General features: G+C 43.8%; 1 long non-coding RNA gene across 2 annotated transcripts in view; it reads left to right on the top strand.

The window, feature by feature from the left end:
- Nucleotides 1-11599, top strand: part of LOC141171464 (uncharacterized) — a 150798-nt gene extending 139199 nt beyond the window's left edge. Inside the window, exons 3-4 of one of the 2 annotated variants that reach the window (XR_012252331.1) lie at nucleotides 8387-8452; nucleotides 10646-11599. This is a non-coding gene — a long non-coding RNA (uncharacterized lncRNA). The remainder of the gene's footprint in view (nucleotides 1-8386; nucleotides 8453-10645) is intronic. The other variant, XR_012252330.1, reaches the window with a different exon arrangement.
- Nucleotides 11600-20456: the final 8857 nt, after the last annotated feature.

Raw genomic sequence — 20456 nt, 5'->3', positions numbered from 1 at the left:
GTGTCCAAGTGACAGAACTTCGGGACTCAGGCTATGTGCCCACGTAGCGTTCTTGTAGCGTTTTTTGCGGCCGTGAAAATGCCGCGAAAGCGCTTGTAAAACCGTCTGCCATGCAAAGCAATGTGAATTCGGATATGTTGCGCACATGATGCGCTAATTAGCGCGCCGAATTCGCATTGCGCTGCAAAACGCAGCATGACCATTTCTACAGCGATTATGCCGCAAAGTCGCGGCCATTGAGGAACATTGAAACGCAGCAAACTTGCAGGTATATGTAGATTTGCTGCATTTCAAGTAAATTCAATGGCCACGAATTTGCAGCGTAATCGCAGTGCGTATGGGACCCAGGATGAAGAGGAGACTACAACTCCTCTTCATTCCGGCTACTGTGACGCGTCTTCTCGGAAGCCCTTGTCTTTACCCTGGGAGATGGGGGACTGGGATTCGGGTCCTGTGATGGAGAGATGGGGTGCAGCCGTGGCCCGGACCCGACCCGTGCTCAGGGCCGTCACATTAAAAAGGATGGTGTGGGCTTATCCGGGTTGAGTGGCTGATTTACGACTACGCCACCTGTGGCACCTGGTGAAGGTCACCAGCGCTGCCGCAGTCCACTGAGGCATGGTGTTATGGCGGCCAAAGCTATTACTACTCCCCACAGGCGGAGCAAGGCCTCAGGGCAGGTAGACAGGAGGATGGGGGTAGTAGTAGAGGAGAACGGGCGCCACGTCATGCGGTGTGGCGCAGAATAAACAGTCCGGAGGCCATAGGGGTGAACTTCCAAGGCTTTACTCACTTTAGAGATGGCAGAAGGCAGGCGACTCCCTGCTCCCCGCGGAGTCCTGCGGTCACCAGGGACGGGGGTCCGACAACCTCCGAGTAACCTCCGAGTAAGTCCAGCATTCAGTCGGGACCCTACACAAGAGTGTTCCTGAACTACAGACCGAATCCTTTCCTGTCCGGGTGCGTGTAAATAGGCCTGGTCTCCCTCTGAGCTCCTCTCAGTACAAGGGCACGTGTGGCAGCTCCGCTCCGTCCGATACCTGGTGGGATCCTCTGGGCCTACCGGGCTTTCCCGACCAGGACATGGAGTAGCAAGGTCGGGTGTCGGGGGCCAGTACCCCTCTTGCAGCCGGACTCCTTCTGAATATATCAGCATGGCGAGGACAGGTGGCCTGGGATCCATTTGCTATGGAGCCACACTCTTAAGCTACGGGCCTTCATGGTCCTGGTCCTCGGACGGGTAGAGACATTCCCCGTCTGCAACCTGCCCCTCGTCCCAAGGCTGGGGTATGAGGGCTGTGTCTCCCTCCCCTGCAGGTCCACACAGGATCCACGCTCAGGGTGGGAGATCACAGTACATGACAGCCAGTAAACTTGACTAACAAGGACCAAGAACCAAGATGGCTTTCTTTTTTAATATGAAATTTCAAGTGTAACTAACTTGTAAGTCCTCCACCCTCACCCACTAACTGGTTCCCCTAACTCTTGGTTCCCCAGTCTCCCTGTAACCAGGGGAGCAGCAACTAGTGCATACTAGCCCCCTCTGGGGGAGAAATGTGGTGTTGGATGCAAAGGTTGGGTCACGACTATCACACTGTTCTTACCTCAGAGGAGGAACACTACACTCCATTAGAGAAGTGCAGCATCCCTGTGGCGGTAGAACCCTCAGGGGCGCCACATTCCCCCCTGGTAAAACACAGCACGTCCGCGGGCTGCAAAAGAAGTAACACCCAAGAAATTTTCTTTTTAATATAAGCACATACTATCTTCCCTTTATGGGAGGCACATCTTCTTAAACGTTGCATAACAGGTTATACAGTACAAAAATACAAAAGTATAAAATTATAATAGTGCTAGCATTTTCCAGAGACATTATGTGCAAACAGACGGGTTAAGGTGCAAAGACGCAGAGTCAGTTCAGAAGTGTGAGGGACATGCCTTAAACCCTCGACGTAGGCCCTGGGGTGGCTGCAGGGCATGAAGACAGGTTTTCCTTCTGAGGTCTTGAGGTAGAAATATCCACGGTTTTTGTATAAAACCAATATGGAGCACCTAAAAAGATGCAAACTATTTACAAGGGAAAGAGTCTGTCTGCTGCCAGTCCGCAGGGACACATGTCTCTAGAAACCGGGGATTATAAAATAAGCAAAAATAGAAAAGTCAACACTCATAACTTGTAAACGAAAACTGCAACAGCCGGGGGCTGCTTTAAACCTTGGGCTCCCTCCTGGGAAAAGGCTCGTTCCTCCCGACGGAGGCTAACCGGTCCCCTGAGGCCGAGGGCGGGGTGGCGTCGCTCTTGGACACTTTGTGTACATCCAGGGCGTACCAGCCTCGCACCCCCTGGTGGCGATAAAAGGTCACTGTGTCGCCCAGGAAGAGGTTCCGGCCAGGGTGTCCCTTCTTCAGACTCGGCTCGACGTCCCGCCGGCTGACAAACACATCGTCCTGGTACTGGGGACTTCTAATGAACCCCCATCCCGCCTCATGGTGGAAGGGGACGACTTGCCCTGCCACTCGGGGACAGGGACAGGTGGCCTCTTCCTGACGAGCCCGGGATTTGGCAGCTTTGGCCCGTACCTCTAGACGTTCACAGCGGAGCTCCCGTTGACGTTGCTCCCGAGCGAGCTGGAAGATCTGGTCGCTGCACCACTGGCTCCTCCTCCACGCTTCAGCCCGGGTCTCCCGGGGGAAGCCCATCAGGTCCCCCCCCCTGGTTGTCCCAGGCCCACTCCTCAGCCTCGGGCCAGGTTACTGCTGGTGCGGGTAGCGGGGTCAACACGGGTTGCTGCGGGTCCTCTACAGGCGCGGACCAGTCCGGGTTGGAGCCGGTGGATTCCTCCGCAACTTCAGGCACTTCTGTTTCAGGGTTAGGGCGGCATCGCAGGTCCCCACTCATAGCTGCAGCTTGCAGCTCCGGAGCCAAAGCCTGCTCCCAGGTGGCCGCGTGGGGAATTAAATACTCCGCCATAAGGTCCAGGATCGTCACGGTAGGCTCTGCAGCCGGGGCAGGGTTTGCACACTCACCCGCCGCTGGGCCGCCCTCAACCTCTGTCACCGCGTCTCCTTGTCCTGGGACCTCAACTCCTTGGTGGCGGTCCCGGATGCGCAGCAGCATCTCTTCCCGCAATGCAGCCATCGCCGCCTCCTGGGCCTCTCTCTGTCTCCGCAAGAGACCTGAAGCTTCCTGTCGGAGAAATTCAAAATCTCCCGATGTGAGGATACTGCTGCCTCGCTCTCTGCCGGGTGAAGGGCCTGAACCGGGTTCAGAAGGTGCGTTGGTTTGCTCTCCAGAAGCGTCCATGTCTGCCTCTGACGAATGCCAAGCTCCGACTGCAATGGCCGCACCTTGTTGCTTTTCTTCTTCCTCCTCTTTCGGGGCGGTTCCTGGGCGGAATGCTGACAAGCGCGCCTTCGTTCAGCCCATCCGGTTTGACGGGCATTACCCGGCGGACAGTCTCTGATGGAAGGGGCAGTCCACACTTTTGGCGCCAAGCGGGAGCCCAGCCCACGATGGGAGGCGTTCAAAGACAGTCTTTTCACAGCATTATGGCACCTGTTCTTCTTGGGCGGGCACCATTTTAAGTGTAAAGCGACAGTTCAAGGTGTAAGGCACACAGTACCCGGTAGCAATGGGTACTTCCTTCCTTTGCTGCGGGCACGCGATCCTGCCGACTACGCCAGGTTGTGACGCCTCTTCTCAGAAGCCCTTGTCTTTACCCTGGGAGATGGGGGACTCGGAGTCGGGTCCTGTGATGGAGAGATGGGGTGCAGCCGTGGCCCGGACCCGACCCGTGCTCAGGGCCGTCACATTAAAAAGGATGGTGTGGGCTTATCCGGGTTTAGTGGCTGATTTACGACTACGCCACCTGTGGCACCTGGTGAAGGTCACCAACGCCGCTGCAGTCCGCTGAGGCATGGTGTTATGGCGGCCAAAGCTATTACTACTCCCCACAGGCGGAGCAAGGCCTCAGGGCAGGTAGACAGGAGGATGGGGGTAGTAGTAGAGGAGAGCGGGCGCCGCGTCGTGCGGTGTGGCGCAGAATAAATAGTCCAGAGGCCATAGGGGTGAACTTCCAAGGCTTTACTCACTTTTAGAGATGGCAGAAGGAAGGCGACTTCCTGCTCCCCGCGGAGTCCTGCGGTCACCAGGGACGGACGTCCGACAACCTCCGAGTAAGTCCAGCATTCAGTCGGGACCCTACACCAGAGTGTTCCTGGACTACAGACCGAATCTTTTCCTATCCGTGTGCGTGTAAATAGGCCGGGTCTCCCTCTGAGCTCCTCTCAGTACAAGGGCACGGGTGGCAGCTCCGCTCCGTCCGATACCCGGTAGGATCCCCTGGGCCTACCGGGCTTTCCCGACCAGGACATGGAGTAGCAAGGTCGGGTGTCGGGGGCCAGTACCCCTCTTGCAGCCGGACTCCCTCTGATTATATCAGCATGGCGAGGACAGGTGGCGTACACCGCTCCGTCTGCATCCTCCCCGGGATCCATTTGCGGTGGAGCTACACTCCTGAGCTCCAGGCCTTGTTGGTCATGGTCCTTGACCGGGTTGAGACATTCCTTATCTGCAACCGGCCCCTCGACCCAAGGCCAGGGTACGAGGGCCGTGTCTCCATCCTCTGCAGGTCCACACAGGATCCACGCTCAGGGAGGGAGATCACGATGAAAGAACGATCAAAGAACCAAGAACCAAAATGGCTGTGTATTAAATATGAAATTTAAAGTGTCACTAAAATCTGAATCCTCCACCCTCACCCACTAATTGGTTCCCCTATCTCTTGGTTCCCCAGTCTCCCAACTTCCAGTAGGGGCAGCACTTGGTGCCTACTATCCACCTCTGGTGGGAGAAGTGTGGTGTTGGATGTGGAGGGAGGGTCCTGACCATCACACTGTTCTTACCTCAAACGAGGAACACTACACCCCATTAAAGAGGTGCAGCATCCCTGTGGCAGTCGAACCCTCAGGGGCGCCACATGTATATTTATATATTTGTTCATTTTATTGTTAAGCCTCGTTCAAACGTTAGTTTTTTTGATGTATGAGAAAAACAGTTCCATCAGTGATGTTCATCAGAGTTTCATCAATTTTTCCACTAATGAGAAAAAAAAAAAGTTTCTGCATTTTCTCCTATCTTTCAGTGAGTGAAAGTTGGGCAGCACACAGATGGCATCTAAATGCTTTCAGATTTTTTAACTGACCATAGATTTGCACTGCTGACTTTGATCCGACACTCAGATCAATATTGGACATGTTTCCGTGATTTTGCATGGTCCAGGGAAATAATCTGATATTTTGAACAGCCCCATAGACTATTATAGGTACGAGTCTCATCCGTGAAAAAACAGATAGCACTCATAAGTGAAAAAACTGACATGTAAATGAAGCCTTGTTGTTATGTGAATCTAAATCTAATTCTGTGTTTTTCTATGTTCACCTACCATTAGCATTTCATAACATTTGTATTAGCTATGCTCTACACTGTTGTTGTCTCTTTAGCTGCTATTTTTCCATTCCTTTATCACCCCTTGTCTCCTTCCTCAGGCATCTTTTGCATGTCCCATTTCTTCTATTGTTCTTGCCAGTCTCTGCTCTCTATTAATCTTCTTCTCTGCCCTCCTTTATATTCCCTCTGTGCTATCTCCCCTCCTCTTTATTCCCTCTGTTTCTCACAGCCTCACTGTCTCTGCTATTGTATTAGTTGATTCAGGTGCTTCTCTGCTCCAACACCTGCTGACTGTGCTGGGATTATCCTCATCATCATAGCCTCCCTCCCATGCACAGCCACAACTCTGTCCTCATTTTGGAAACTAGATCTATCAAATGTAGTGGCCCTGCTGGTGTTTTCCAGGAATTAGTGTTCTATGGATCTTGAAAATTGCAAATATTCCATTTAGTACCTAGTACATTGTGCCCAGCTTGTACTTTTGAAGTCATGCACCCCATAAATTCTTAAGTAGGATTTCCCCGCTACAGCAATTACATACATGTAGAAATGATCGGTGGTTTGGACACACTGCAAGGCTCAGAAGGGAGCAGGCTTGGACTGGCCCACAGGAGAACAGGAGAATCCTCTGGTGGGCCACCACCCTCTTCTATGAGCATTACTTGGCACAATATACTTGAATCACTATGTACAGATAAAGGCAGCATATTTTTCATTTAACAATCTACCCAGTCCAGTATTTTTTATATCCTGTTCACTGCACATCATATTCACATATTCACTAATTGTATGAGGATCGTCTGCACATACACTTTTTCATGCACTTTATTCTCTCATTGCCCCTTAGTATTTTTATATATATATTTTTATACACATTTTTTAACGATTATATTCGTCCTTATACATGGATTTCAATAGGTGTCTATTGCTTATCATATTATTCTGTCTGTAGCACTTACTTTGCTCTTCCTCCTTGATTGCAGATGTAATTGAGATGTCGTGTAAGCGACCTCGTATCCATGGCTACGTGCCGGCGTCACACGCATGCGCTGTCTGTGCTCCGTGGCGCTGTGGTGCGCGAGTCTTTATGCGTCAGGTGACTCGGGTCATGTGTGTTTCCGAAGTCAGCTGATGCTTGACGCCGGGCCCTCAGCTTCCGGTCCCTCCTGATGGCGCATGCGTGAACATAGGACGCTGCCCGTACACATCGGCTGACATACAGCCGCACGTGCCGGCCCCGGCAAGGAGATTGATTGGGTGATATCCTGATCATGTAGGTGGTCCGGTGGTGACTGATTGGCCACATCCTCTTTTTATACTGATTGGTTCTAATGGACGCTACCCCCTGACGAAGGACTTGGGTCCGAAACGCGCGTCGGGGTTTGCCGCGTGGTGCCATTCAGAGATACTGAACCAGTGTGCAGGTACTTTATTCCATACTCTTTGATTGAGTCAGCATTTATTTAATTTCAAGTACTATATGTCTGGGTATGGTGCACATGAGTGGGTAGATACAGGAAGTACATGATCATTCTCTTATACAATCTTTTATATATAAAGTCATGACCACCCATGTTTTGCCTCATATTTGTTAGACTGTTGACTTATGTCACAAACTATGTCATTTGAATTAGCTGACTATCATTTTCATATATACCTGCCTCTGGGATATATACAGATATGTTGTATTTAGTATACATTTGTTCTATATTTTTTTTGTAATATATTCTGTTTGGGTACTACAGTGCGGCTTTCCATGTGCTTGTAGTGCCACTTTAACCATTGTATCAATAAAGGTTTTTTAATTGAACCTTTCTACTTGATTGGACCTTTCATTCGGTGGTTCTCCTTGTTTCATGTTTATTACCGAATGGTCTGCCATTTTCTATCGGTCCATATAATAAGCACACAATGTTGGGTAGGCCTATGGATTTGTGGGTCTGAACATGGCCAATAACTTGTGCTATTATATTCAGTGTTGTGTGTATCTTATATTTCTACTGTGTTTTGCACAGACTTCGTTCACTCTGGATATGGATCTCAAAGCCAGGGAATTATCCTGGCAAGGACAAATTAATGAAGTTTTTGGTAATAGTGGTGCTACGGCCTTGGATTCTATTGGTTTACAGGTTGATACAGTTACGAACCAGATTAGGAACTTATTGCTAAAAAGGACACGTTTATGGTGGAATAAAGCTTTTTTAGAAAATTATATCTTGAAACAGTTGATCCCCCGAGGCTTGAGAGTTCGGGTCATACCTTCCTTTCTAATTGAGGATAAAGATTTTATTAAAGATTGGGAGCAGGTGTGTAATGACACATCCAGGAGGTTCATGGAATTATTGATACAACTTAACCTCAAGTCAATCAACGAAATTGATAAGACCCTTGAAACCGCATATTCCAGTGCAAAGGTGGACCTATCTGGGGACCAAATTAGTTTGATTGATGCACAAATGAATAAACTCATGGATTCATGGGTGAAGGATATTCAGGCTAATCATGCCAAAAAATTAACGAGGGACCAGAGGGATGTTGCTATGGGCAGAATTTACAGGTGGAAGAAATATACACCTCCAGGTACTAATAGAGATCGTGCCCCATCCATTTCATCTAATCCGCCGACCAGTGAGGCCTCCTCTTCCGTCTCCGCCTCCTCTGTATCCACTCCGAAACGGAAACGTGAGTTACGCTTTCCTCCCAACAAGCGTAATCATACTTACTCGCCAGAGAATAGAGACAGCTTAAAGGTAATCAATTTGAGTCATCATACTTTTTTACAAATGGAGAATTCTTTATTGAATAAGGGTTTAATGTTTTGCCCCACAGCACAGTTTGATAGGTTTATGGCAATTAAAGACCTGCATCTGTTTGCAAGAAAATTATTGTTCAAACGACACTTTCATGATGAGGCCACTTTTCGTTTGTTTCCCACAGAGACGGAACAGGAGGCGTTAGCGGATTTAGAGGAATTGGCGGAGGAGCACAACAGTCAGATAGGGGGTAAGATCCCTCCCTCTATTAAGCCACGGTCTCAGAAATTCCCACCCCTGTCTACGTGTCCCACCATTGATGTGTTTGTAAAAATGGTGAGCAAGGATTTCGAAAAAATCCTGCGGTATCCAACATTTGACAATTTGACTAGGGATGAGAGACAAAGTCTCCAGCGACTGCGGAAATTGGCAGACGTGGTATTTAAACCAGCTGATAAGGGTGGGAATGTGGTGATCTGGCCTAAGTCTCTGTATGAGGAGGAAGCATTCCGTCAATTGAAGAATTCGGAGTGCTATAAAAAACTATCCTTCAATCCTATAATGAAGTACCAGACGGTATTATCTTCGATCTTACAAACAGCGAGGGACAATGGAGTTATTTCCAAAGACTTACATACGGCACTTCAGGTCAGTGAACCTTCCATTCCCACCCTGTATCTTCTACCGAAGGTGCATAAAAATTGCAATGTACCACCGGGGAGACCAATTATTTCAGGGAGAGGGAACTACCTGGAAAATGTAAATCGGTTCATTGACACCCAATTACAGCCTCTGGTGGAAGTGCTACCGTCCTTAACTAAAGACACTTCAGAGTTTTTAAAGAAAATAGATGGGCTCCACATAGATATGGACACCATCTTAGTGACATGCGATGTGGAATCGCTATATACTAACATCCGGCATGTGGATGGGATACGGGCTATTCAATTTTTTCTACAATCTTCTTCTATGACTTCGGAGATGGGAGATCTTATTAGTCTACTATTAGATTTTACCCTATCTCATAATTTCTTCCTGTTCAAGGAGTCCTTCTACCTACAGCTCCAGGGCACCGCCATGGGTGCAGCATTTGCACCAGCTTACGCCAATCTGTTCCTGGGGCTGTGGGAGAGGGACGTCTTTCTGTCTGATCGGTATCCATCGATGGACCTCGTTCTCTTTTGGACGCGGTACATCGATGATATATTCTTGATCTGGCATGGGACCATTGAGGATTTACATAAATTTATGAAAGACTTGAATCAGAATCATTTAAACATCCATTTGACGTATCAATACAATTCAGATTCCATTGATTTCCTGGATGTTAGGGTATATAGGGATGCCCAGAACTGCCTACAATCGTCGCTTTTCCATAAGGATACAGCAGTGAATTCTTTACTGTTGGCTTCCTCATCACATCCCCCAGCAATGATTCGGTCAATTCCGGTGGGCCAATTTCTTAGACTGAGGAGAATCTGTTCTAATGATGCTGACTTTATGCAAGAGGCCAGCCCATTGAAATTGAGATTTTAAGAAAGAGGCTATAGTCGCCGTTCTATAAAAAGGGCATTTAATAGGGCCAAACACATCTCTAGGCATACGGCACTCTATTCTAATAAGATAAAAACATCTAATAGCACTGTGAGATTTATCACACAACATCATGGTCAAATCAACCTGATGCGCCACTTTTTGGAGAAATCTTGGCCCATTTTACAATCTGACCCGGTACTCTCCAGGTATTTGAGTCCAAAACCTAACATCACTTTCCGTCGGTCACGCTATTTGCGGGATGATCTGGTGAGAAGCCATTACTTCAACGAAGCAACAACATTCTTATCAAAGGCAAAATTATCTAAAGGTTGTAGACCTTGCGGCAAATGTGTAGCCTGTCCCAATGTGGGACGATCTGATAGCTTCTACAGTTCGGATGGATCAATGATGTATAACATCCAACACCACATCACATGTACCACAACTGCAGTGGTATATTATGCCACATGCCCATGCTCACTAATTTATATAGGGTTGATAACCCGTCAATTGAAAGTCAGAGTACGTGAGCATGTACTGGGTATTATAGCAGCAAAAGAAACTAATGATCCATCCCTCCTGAAGACTCTACCAAGACATTTCAAACTATTCCATGAATGCAATGCTACTTTACTTAAAGTGATTGGTATAGACATGATTCCATCAAACATCAGAGGAGGTAAGATAAGTAAATCCTTGGCCCAGTTAGAGACAAGATGGATTTGGACATTAAAAACTGTCTCCCCTCTAGGGCTTAATGAAAACATTAGTTATGTTCCATTCTTATGACTTCCGCCGTAGGCTTTCCATGTTCCTCTCCTGTAACCAGTGTAGTCCTTGAACCTGTTGTTTTTATGTATTTTATATGTATAAATATTAATTTTTAAAAAAATTGTTTTTTTTATAGTTCGTGGTCGCTGTGGTCTTTGATGTTATCTCCGGATAGGGCTCCAGTGTCATCTTGCACATCGTGATTGAAGTTTGGAAGCTGCTACCATGTGTTATTTGCTTATGTCTTAATATATATTATTGTGCTTTTGTGTTACACATACACCATGCCATACATACTGCCTTTGGCTTCCAGATATGGTATCTGGGTGATACGTTTGGTTGAGTATACCATATATGCGTGTGTATATATATATAACTACGTGCACACAGAATAATAATAATATTTGTGCTTTTGCCGGAATGTATGACTTTTCATGCTGCACGTTTGCACATACACATGTATGCCCATGGAGTTTGAGTGCCGCATCTACATTTAATATTTATTACTCTTGAGTGACATGTTCTCGTCTGAATGTGGGTATTCATGCATGCTATGATTACAGTTATGAATATTTTCTATGGATATGTATAAGTTGCGGGCATGTGTACATGTATTATGATGTGGCCTCATTCATCTATTTGTATATATGTGCAGTGTGTAGGTATATATACGTATGTGTGGGGATACGGTGGACACTCAAACATGTATTCACTGATATGTACAGTGTGGATTTGTCTTTTATTCTATGCGTATTCACAGGCATGGACATTTGTGGTATATGGGGTCTATCCAATGAACTGCTTTTAAATATATACATCCTCTATATACGGTATATATATAGTTATATATAAAAATATCCTTTCTATTATCTATTTTGATCTTCGTTAATCAGGATTATTATTATATATCACACTCACCCTGAGTATCACTTTGTGTATGCACGCAGCACTTATTGTATTCATCTTTGAATAAAAAATTTTTTTCTATTATATATATTGGTCCATTTCACGTTTGTATATATCCTTTAAATTTATATATTGCTCACGCACATCACGTGTACGTCCATTTCTATATATTTTCACTTGGTAATCATAAATTTATTCACTATGCTATTTACATTGTTGCATATACACTTTTCCTTGCACATTGTTCTTCCTTACGTTACACAAGTGTGAATATATATGTGGCATGTTGTCACACACATTGAATTCACTTTTCTAGTGATTGTGGACCATTTTATATGCTGTATATATATATATATATATATATATATATATTTTTTTTTTTATATCCTGTTCACTGCACATCATATTCACATATTCACTAATTGTATGAGGATCGTCTGCACATACACTTTTTCATGCACTTTATTCTCTCATTGCCCCTTAGTATTTTTATATATATATTTTTATACACATTTTTTAACGATTATATTCGTCCTTATACATGGATTTCAATAGGTGTCTATTGCTTATCATATTATTCTGTCTGTAGCACTTACTTTGCTCTTCCTCCTTGATTGCAGATGTAATTGAGATGTCGTGTAAGCGACCTGGTATCCATGGCTACGTGCCGGCGTCACACGCATGCGCTGTCTGTGCTCCGTGGAGCTGTGGTGCGCGAGTCTTTATGCGTCAGGTGACTCGGGTCATGTGTGTTTCCGAAGTCAGCTGATGCTTGACGCCGGGCCCTCAGCTTCCGGTCCCTCCTGATGGCGCATGCGTGAACATAGGACGCTGCCCGTACACATCGGCTGACATACAGCCGCACGTGCCGGCCCCGGCTAGGAGATTGATTGAGTGATATCCTGATCATGTAGGCGGTCCGGTGGTGACTGATTGACCACATCCTCTTTTTATACTGATTGGTTCTAATGGACGCTACCCCCTGACGAAGGACTTGGGTCCGAAACGCGCGTCGGGGTTTGCCGCGTGGTGCCATTCAGAGATACTGAACCAGTGTGCAGGTACTTTATTCCATACTCTTTGATTGAGTCAGCATTTATTTAATTTCAAGTACTATATGTCTGGGTATGGTGCACATGAGTGGGTAGATACAGGAAGTACATGATCATTCTCTTATACAATCTTTTATATATAAAGTCATGACCACCCATGTTTTGCCTCATATTTGTTAGACTGATGACTTATGTCACAAACTATGTCATTTGAATTAGCTGACTATCATTTTCATATATACCTGCCTCTGGGATATATACAGATATGTTCTATTTAGTATACATTTGTTCTATATTTTTTTTTTGTAATATATTCTGTTTGGGTACTACAGTGCGGCTTTCCATGTGCTTGTAGTGCCACTTTAACCATTGTATCAATAAAGGTTTTTTAATTGAATCTTTCTACTTGATTGGACCTTTCATTCGGTGGTTCTCCTTGTTCCAGTTCATTGTTATATAAATTTGTGATTGAGGATAATGTCACATTTGCTTGTAGCTGAAAAGTGGGGCCCTGGAGTTGGTTACTGGTGGGCCCTTGGCACCCTTGTCCGATACTGGAACGGAGGATTGGCCATTTAGCTCTGAGAGCATGGGTTCTCCTGAATTAGTTACTGGAGCTTCTGCGGCAACAGTAAATTGGAAACCCCTGATGAATGACCCCAATATGGAAATTACTATTCTTTGGGTATTTAACTAGAGGTATAATAAGAAATATCACTTTAATTAAAGGTTTTAATTGCACCATTTTGTATATCAATAAAACTTTTGCGGATTCTTTTTGTGTGAAAAAATAAGTAAAAAATAGGAATCACTACATTGTTTTTTTAAGTTTTGTTTTTACAGCATTCACTATGTAGTACAATTGACATGGTAACTTGGTCAGTACATTCATTGTGATGAAAAATTGATATTGTGTTTTAATTTTTTTTTAGTAGAAAAAATAATATTTTTATGTTGAGATATTCTGAGAGCCATAATATTGTTTTTTTTGTTGATAGAACCATCCAAGGGTAGATATTTTTGGAGCTTGAGCTCATGCTATCATTGGTACCATTTCGAGGTACATAAAACTTTTTGATTGCTCTTTATTCTGATTTGTGGGGGGGGGGTCTAAAAAAAAACAATAAGAAAAAATAAATAAATAAAATCAGCAATTTTGCTACTATTTTATTATTTGTTATATTGTTCACAATGCAGTATATATTATACAATAATTTTATTATTTGGTTCAGTACAATTATGAAGTTACCAAATGTACATAGTTTTGGTACTTTTGCATACTAGAAAAACTTTACATAAAAAAATCAATTTTTACATCAACATATTCTGAGTGACAAATCTTTAATTTTTCTTCTGACAGAGCTATGTGACAGTTTGCTTTTTTGCAAACATGTTGACATTTTCAATGATAACTTGTTAGTATACATACAACTTTTAGATCGCTATTTATTTCATTTTTTTGAATGACAGTATTATTGTTCAATTGGATTAAAAATTATGTGTACAGTTTTTTTCAATATATTGATCTCTGGTTATTGAGGCCTAATAGACCTGTCAGAGGTTAGACAGTATTTGGTAGACTCAGGTCACTGTCACTGTCTAGTTTCTGGTTTCCATTGCAAATATCGGCACCCTGCAGTCGAGTTGTGGGACTGCTGAAGGGATGAAAGGGGTAGAGTCGTAGACCCCTTCTAGACTGCAACATCTAAAGCTGTGATTCCCAAAGTGGTTCAGGTGGACCCCCAGGGGTCCACGGGAGACTCGATGGGGGTCTATGTTGGCGTGGAAAAAAAAAAAGGGGGGTTCACAAGTTGTATGTGGGGGTCCACGAAAATTTATCTGGTTTTGATATGATCTCTGAATATGGCGATGGCTGCACTCCCGCCCATCACCTCCGCTGGACACATCTCCGCCGATCACCCCCGCCAGGTCCGTGCAACCTGCACCCCCCCCCCCAGTGCCCCCCAAACCCGTCGCCGCTGCAGATTAAACACAATCTGAATCTGGAGGACCTGTCATGATGTGAGAGTCATGGGCGGAGTCACCGAACACATGACTCTGACATCATCAAGGGTCCTTTTGCACGGACCACACAAGGGAGCACAGAGACAGCAAAAGGAGGTAAAGAAACAGCACACACACACAAGGGAACACAAAAGAGACAGCACACATGGCTGAATCTAAGAAGAAATGTCGACAGTACAGTGTTGATTATTTGAAATTTGGTTTTCTTCCATCAAAGGCAGACAAGCGATTGCCCATATGCCTTTTATGCAACAAAGTTTTGAGCAATGACTATGAAACCATCGAAGCTCGAAGATCATCTAAGAAGGTGTCATCCTGATAAAATAGGTAAAGATTTAAAATATTTTCAAACATTGAAGGAAAAATATGAAAAGAGACCCACCGTGCACGTCTCAAAGTAACAATGATGGCTAGCGGGTATCTTACAATATCTCATTGCTTATAGCGAAATCTGAAAAACCGCACACCATCGGAGAACATTTTACACGCTGTTGAAAAGGTTTTAAAAACTGTTCTGCACAAACCTCCATTTGACGTACTCAAAAGAATTCCTTTGAGTAACAACACTGTACAAAGACGTATTGATGAAATGAGCTCTGATATTGGAAGCTTCTTGTGTAATTATCTGCAAACAACTCATTTTTCTATTCAACTGGCCGAGTCAACTTTACCTGGTAATGAAGCATTATTATTGACATATGTTCGATTTGTTATAGACAAAGAAATCCATGAAGAGCTGCTATTTGCGAAAACTTTGGAGACGGACATTAAAGGCGAATCAATATTTAATGTCCTGAGTGATTTTTTTAAGGAAAAATCGATTCCATTTACAAACATTATTTCGGTGGCAGCAGATGGAGCTACTGCCATGTTCGGGCAATATCGTGGGTTTATAAGCCATCTTAAAAGAATTATACCAGGAGTAACTGCAATTCACTGTGTCATCCACCGACAACACCTGGTAGCGAAAAATTTAAGTAATAGATTGCACCAATCACTTCAATTTGTGATTAAAGCAGTTAATAAAATAAGAAGCAATGCGTTGAATACCCGTTTATTTGCACAATTGTGTGACGAAAATGATGAAGACTTCCAACGATTGCTCTTACATACTGAAGTACGCTGGTTGTTGAAAGGTGCATGTTTTTACTCACTTTTTGAAGCAGTTTTAGAGTTTATGGAAAGTAAAGATCCAGATTTAAAAGAAAACCTGATCAAATTGAAAGCAGACATCGCGTATTTGACAGATTTGTTCAGAAAATTTAATGACATTAACTTGCAGTTACAAGGGGACAGCCTAAATTTAATAAAAACAAAGAGTTTAATTTCAGCTTTTATTGGAAAATTGAAATTTATGAAGCAAAATTATTAGTTAGCGCAAATTCTCCCAGTTTCCAAACTTGTCACAGTCAGAATGTCTTGATGAGGATATTCAGACATACATTCAACATTTAAATGCCCTGCATGATGACTTCAAAAACAGATTTGAAGATATTCTAACGATGGAAATACCACCATGGATCATAAATCCATTTGATGAAACGGAAGTGGCGAATGTAGTATTACAAGAGGAGCTACTCGAGCTTAGCACCAATGAGGAGCTGAAGGTGAAATTTAAAAAAGGCTATCAAACATTTTGGCTGCAGGCAGAAATACCCGAAAAATATCCTGGGCTGTGGGAAATTGCGAGAAAACTTTTGAAAGCATTTCCCTCGTCATACCTTGCTGAAAAAAGTTTTAGTGTCGTTACAAACCTATTAACAAAAAAAAGGAGCAGATTGAACATCACAGAACGGGGAGATTTGTGGTTATTCCTTACAAAACTGAAGCCAAATATTGATAATTTGCTGTCAATCCATCAAGTACATCCCTCCCATTAAAATTATGACTATATTTTTTTAATTGTAGATTTGCATTGTTGAAGTTACATTACATTATTAATGTTTAATTTTAATTCTATTAAGTCTGTAATCATATTATTTTAATAAATAGAACACAAGAAAATATACTATTTTTATTTTTACCACTCCGAATTTAGGGTTGGAACTCAGCGGCGACGCAAATTTCCATCATTAGATCTAATCTTCACATTTTTTGACGAGTTTTGGGAATATGGTAGAAATGTAGCAGCAGGGGGTCCACCGAAACCAGTAAAATTTTGAAAGTGGTCTACGAGAAAAAAAAAGTTCGGGAAAGTCTGATCTAGAGGGTTAAAAACCCAGGATTGTTGTTGTCTCTGAAACTGGCAGTGGCTGTGGGAGGGAACAAGTGCACATCTGAATTGCCTATGCCTGTGTACCTTGAATGAGCAAACAAATAGCTGATCAGTGGTCATTTAGTACTGCAGGTTGGAAGGTGTAAACAGACCATTAGTGTTTCTCCCTTACATAATATAGGTTCTGACTATACCTGAGTCCCAACAGCAACAAGCTACAAAGAAGCCTGATAATTAATTAAACACAAGCATCTTTTAAGCATTGTCAGACTGCTGGGCCTCTCACTTCAATGATCTATGTAGGAGGAGTATTTACACAAGGATGTGAGAAAACACAGGAGTGTTATTTGTAAGAAAACACAGGTAAAGGTGGAGAAGATGGTTAACACTCCCTCTGAAGACCCTTGTTGTTTTAATGTGTGCAAAATGTAAAACGTATTGTATTGCATGTTTTTATCCTCTTAGAGGCTGCAGTTCCTGTTAGTCAGGGTTGACAGGGTTAACTGTAGGGCCAGCCCATAGTTGGGGAGGAGTAATAGAGACCTGTGTGTTTGTTCCTGGTTTTGCAGTTAGTGAGCAAGAGAAGATATAGAACTCTCAGAGCTGTACCTGGGGGTGTGCTGAAGTAGCCAGTATTGCAAAGAAGTAGCCAGCCTTACAACAGACAAGCAACAGGGAGGACAGAATCACTTATTAACACGGAAAGTTGAGGAACATAATAAAAGAGTCTCAGAGGGCATGTGAAGTGTTAGCTAGACATGGAGATCTGCAGTGAAGGAATACGGGGTCAGCCAGGCTGGAGCCCTTCAATAAGGTGATAGCTAGTGTTACATGCACGCCGTTAGGTTCAGATAGGGTGAGACAGGTTTCATCAATTCTTTGGAATCCTAGGGGAACCGTTACTCAGGGTGACCATAGGCTGCAGCTTCTCTCAGGCACACAATAGATTCAATTGCTGACCAGACATATCTGAGTCTTTTTCAACAGTTTAACAATGAAATTTAATCTGAAGCACGGCCAGTGCAATTTAGGGATATTACAGTAAAAATCTTCATTACAGTACAGTCTGAGTTTCTTGAGCAACCGGCTCCAGTAAAAATACAGTAGTTTCTTCACAAGGCACAGTATTACAGTCTCTTCAGTAGCATAATTCAGCATACATTAGATCTCTTAGCAGCACACTTCTATGCATACACAACCACAGGCTTTTCCTTCATAAGGACACAATAGTACACAGCATTCTTTATCCTGCATGGAGATGGAGGGGGAGGGTTTGATGAGGGAGATGATCCCTGTGACACAATTCCTTCCAGTCCTTATCTTCCTGCCCAATAATACTCTGCACTGTTAGTTCAGGGAGTTTATCTGACCTGTGTTTAGTTTCTCTCCTGATCTGAATCCTATTCAGTTGCCTTCTGTCAGATCCAGATAACACACCACCTTTCTCTTCGGCTTCAGCCAGACTACAATAACAAGTTCCCCACAATCCCCCTGGGGCTCTGCTAAAACACTCCCTGTCTCCTGTGACTGTGTTAACCCCTCTAGTTGCTGGATGCTTCTGAAGCAGAACACTTCCTGTCTCCTGTGCTTGTGTTATTTGTAACAGTTGCTGGATGCTTTGGAAGCAACAGCACTACTTCTGCATGTCACACTAGAGAGAAATCCCTTACACCATTCACACAGAGTGCAGTTAGGGTGCAGTGTTCACAGCAAACCACATTAACCTTTGTGGCCCTGTACCAGGAAGATGGAGATCCCCAGCGTAGCCTGCTGTAAACCAGCAACGTTCACCACTAGTTATGTGCCTCCATCTATAACTGCCACGTATATTCCTCTGACCTGCAAGACAGAAGAAAATTTATTCAAGAACTGTATCAGCTACTATCTGTATATAGTTCCAACACCTAGTAAAGAGTTTATTTTTCTAATGCTGTTCGGCTTATTCTTCAAGAATATGAAGAGTCCCCAGCTCCACCGTGACACGGCAGAGTCCACTTTGAGAGTGAGTTTTATGGTAAAGGACTTTAGTGCACACACCTGGGGACCCATGTGTTTGGTGTTTAGGGCTTCCGAAGTAAACCTCGACTAGTGAAGTTCCTTACAGGCACTCAGGCCTCAGCACTAGTGATGAGCGAGCATGTTCTGTTAATCCATTCGGCGAGCATGCTCGGTTGCTCGCCGAGTATATTCCGCATGCTCGGGTGTTATGTTTGAGTCTCTACGTGTGCATGATTTGCAACTGTTTGACAGCTTTAATACATGTGAGGAATGCCTAATAAACAGGCATTCCTCACATGTATTAAAGATGTCAAACAGTCGCAAATCATGCGAACGGAGTGACTGAAATATAACACCCGAGCACACTGGAGATACTCGGAAAACACCCGAGCATGCTCGTAAGTCTCAAGTAACGAGCATGATTGCTCATCACTACTCAGCACCTGTCCAACCCATCATGTGCTGAAGCATACAATACATACAGCCCATGTGAAGTCAAATCTGCAGCAAGTATGTCCGTCCCTGTACTTTTGGTATTTGGAGATGTCTCTCTCTTTATGAACAACTGAATAATTCCAAAATCGCAGATCAATTTTCTCACAAACATATGCATTTTGTAGGTATTTCTCACTCTTTTGTCTCATGCAATTATGCCAAAAAATGATTTAAAGATGATGTCCACTACTATAGATAATGCCCCAATGTATTTAAATGGTGGAAATAAGTTTATTTGTAAATACTTTCTGTTGTGAGTCTTACCTGTGAGCAGCACTAGTGCTGACCGCTCACCCGGCATCATGTAACCCGGCTGCAGCCGGCTCTGACATCCGCTGATGTCACGTCAAGTGCCGGCTGCAGCCGGGCGTGACCCAGTGACGCGCATCCCTCTGATTGATGGGCTGTGGGTGGGTTTCACCTAGCATCTACAACGCGCTTTCCATCTCCTCATTCATTGGGAAAGCGAGCTTTCGCCCCCTGATGAAGAAAGGGTGAAACGCGCGTTGGGGTGCGGGGACAGTCACTCCACATTTTACCTTTTGATTTGTGAGTATATCGCCTGTTCTGTTATCATGTCATAGTGTACTGGCTTTGAGTGATTAAGATACTATTCTGGGAATTTTTCCCTATATTGATTCAGTGTGGTGCTTTCCATACAATTTACACATTGGTTTACAGCTGTCTTTGCCCTTCCCTTTATTCTATTTATTGTATGCACTGGTCACTTTAAATCTAACTACTTATAATGGATTTTGGGTTAAGGGTATTTTAATCAGTAGCATATTAAATTATAGTGCCCACACTTACTGATATCTGACTTACGGTATTCTTTTTTGCAATATAGCACTTGTCACTTTATGTATTGTAGCATTATTTATTTCCAGTACTATCAGATTATTTTATTATTTATTATGTATATACGTGATTAATTGGCACAGGACACTTGTCACTTTAAATTTTATTAATATATAATACAATGTTATGCTAGCACTTCTGTATTTCAATAGTACAGCCATTGGTATATAATTGAATATATGGTGGAGTGTCTCTCCCCTTCTTGCGGTATGTTGTTTTAATCCTCTATTTGTGTACAATCAAATAATTTTTTGGTTTATGAATACTCTGGTCTCTCGGGCCATTTATTTGATGTATGGGCCCAATTGTTGATGTTATAATTATTGTTCGAGTATTGGACCTTCTAATTTATTTAGACTTCCCAATGAGTACTGTGTGATTAGTGACATCAGTGGCTG

Source organism: Phyllobates terribilis, unplaced genomic scaffold (genome assembly GCF_046119375.1).
Source record: "Phyllobates terribilis strain yellow unplaced genomic scaffold, ASM4611937v1 Scaffold_1__5_contigs__length_1240528914, whole genome shotgun sequence".
NCBI lineage: Eukaryota > Metazoa > Chordata > Amphibia > Anura > Dendrobatidae > Phyllobates > Phyllobates terribilis.
The sequence above is the reverse complement of the archived record's forward strand: the minus strand, read 5'-3'. Positions and strand labels throughout refer to the sequence as shown.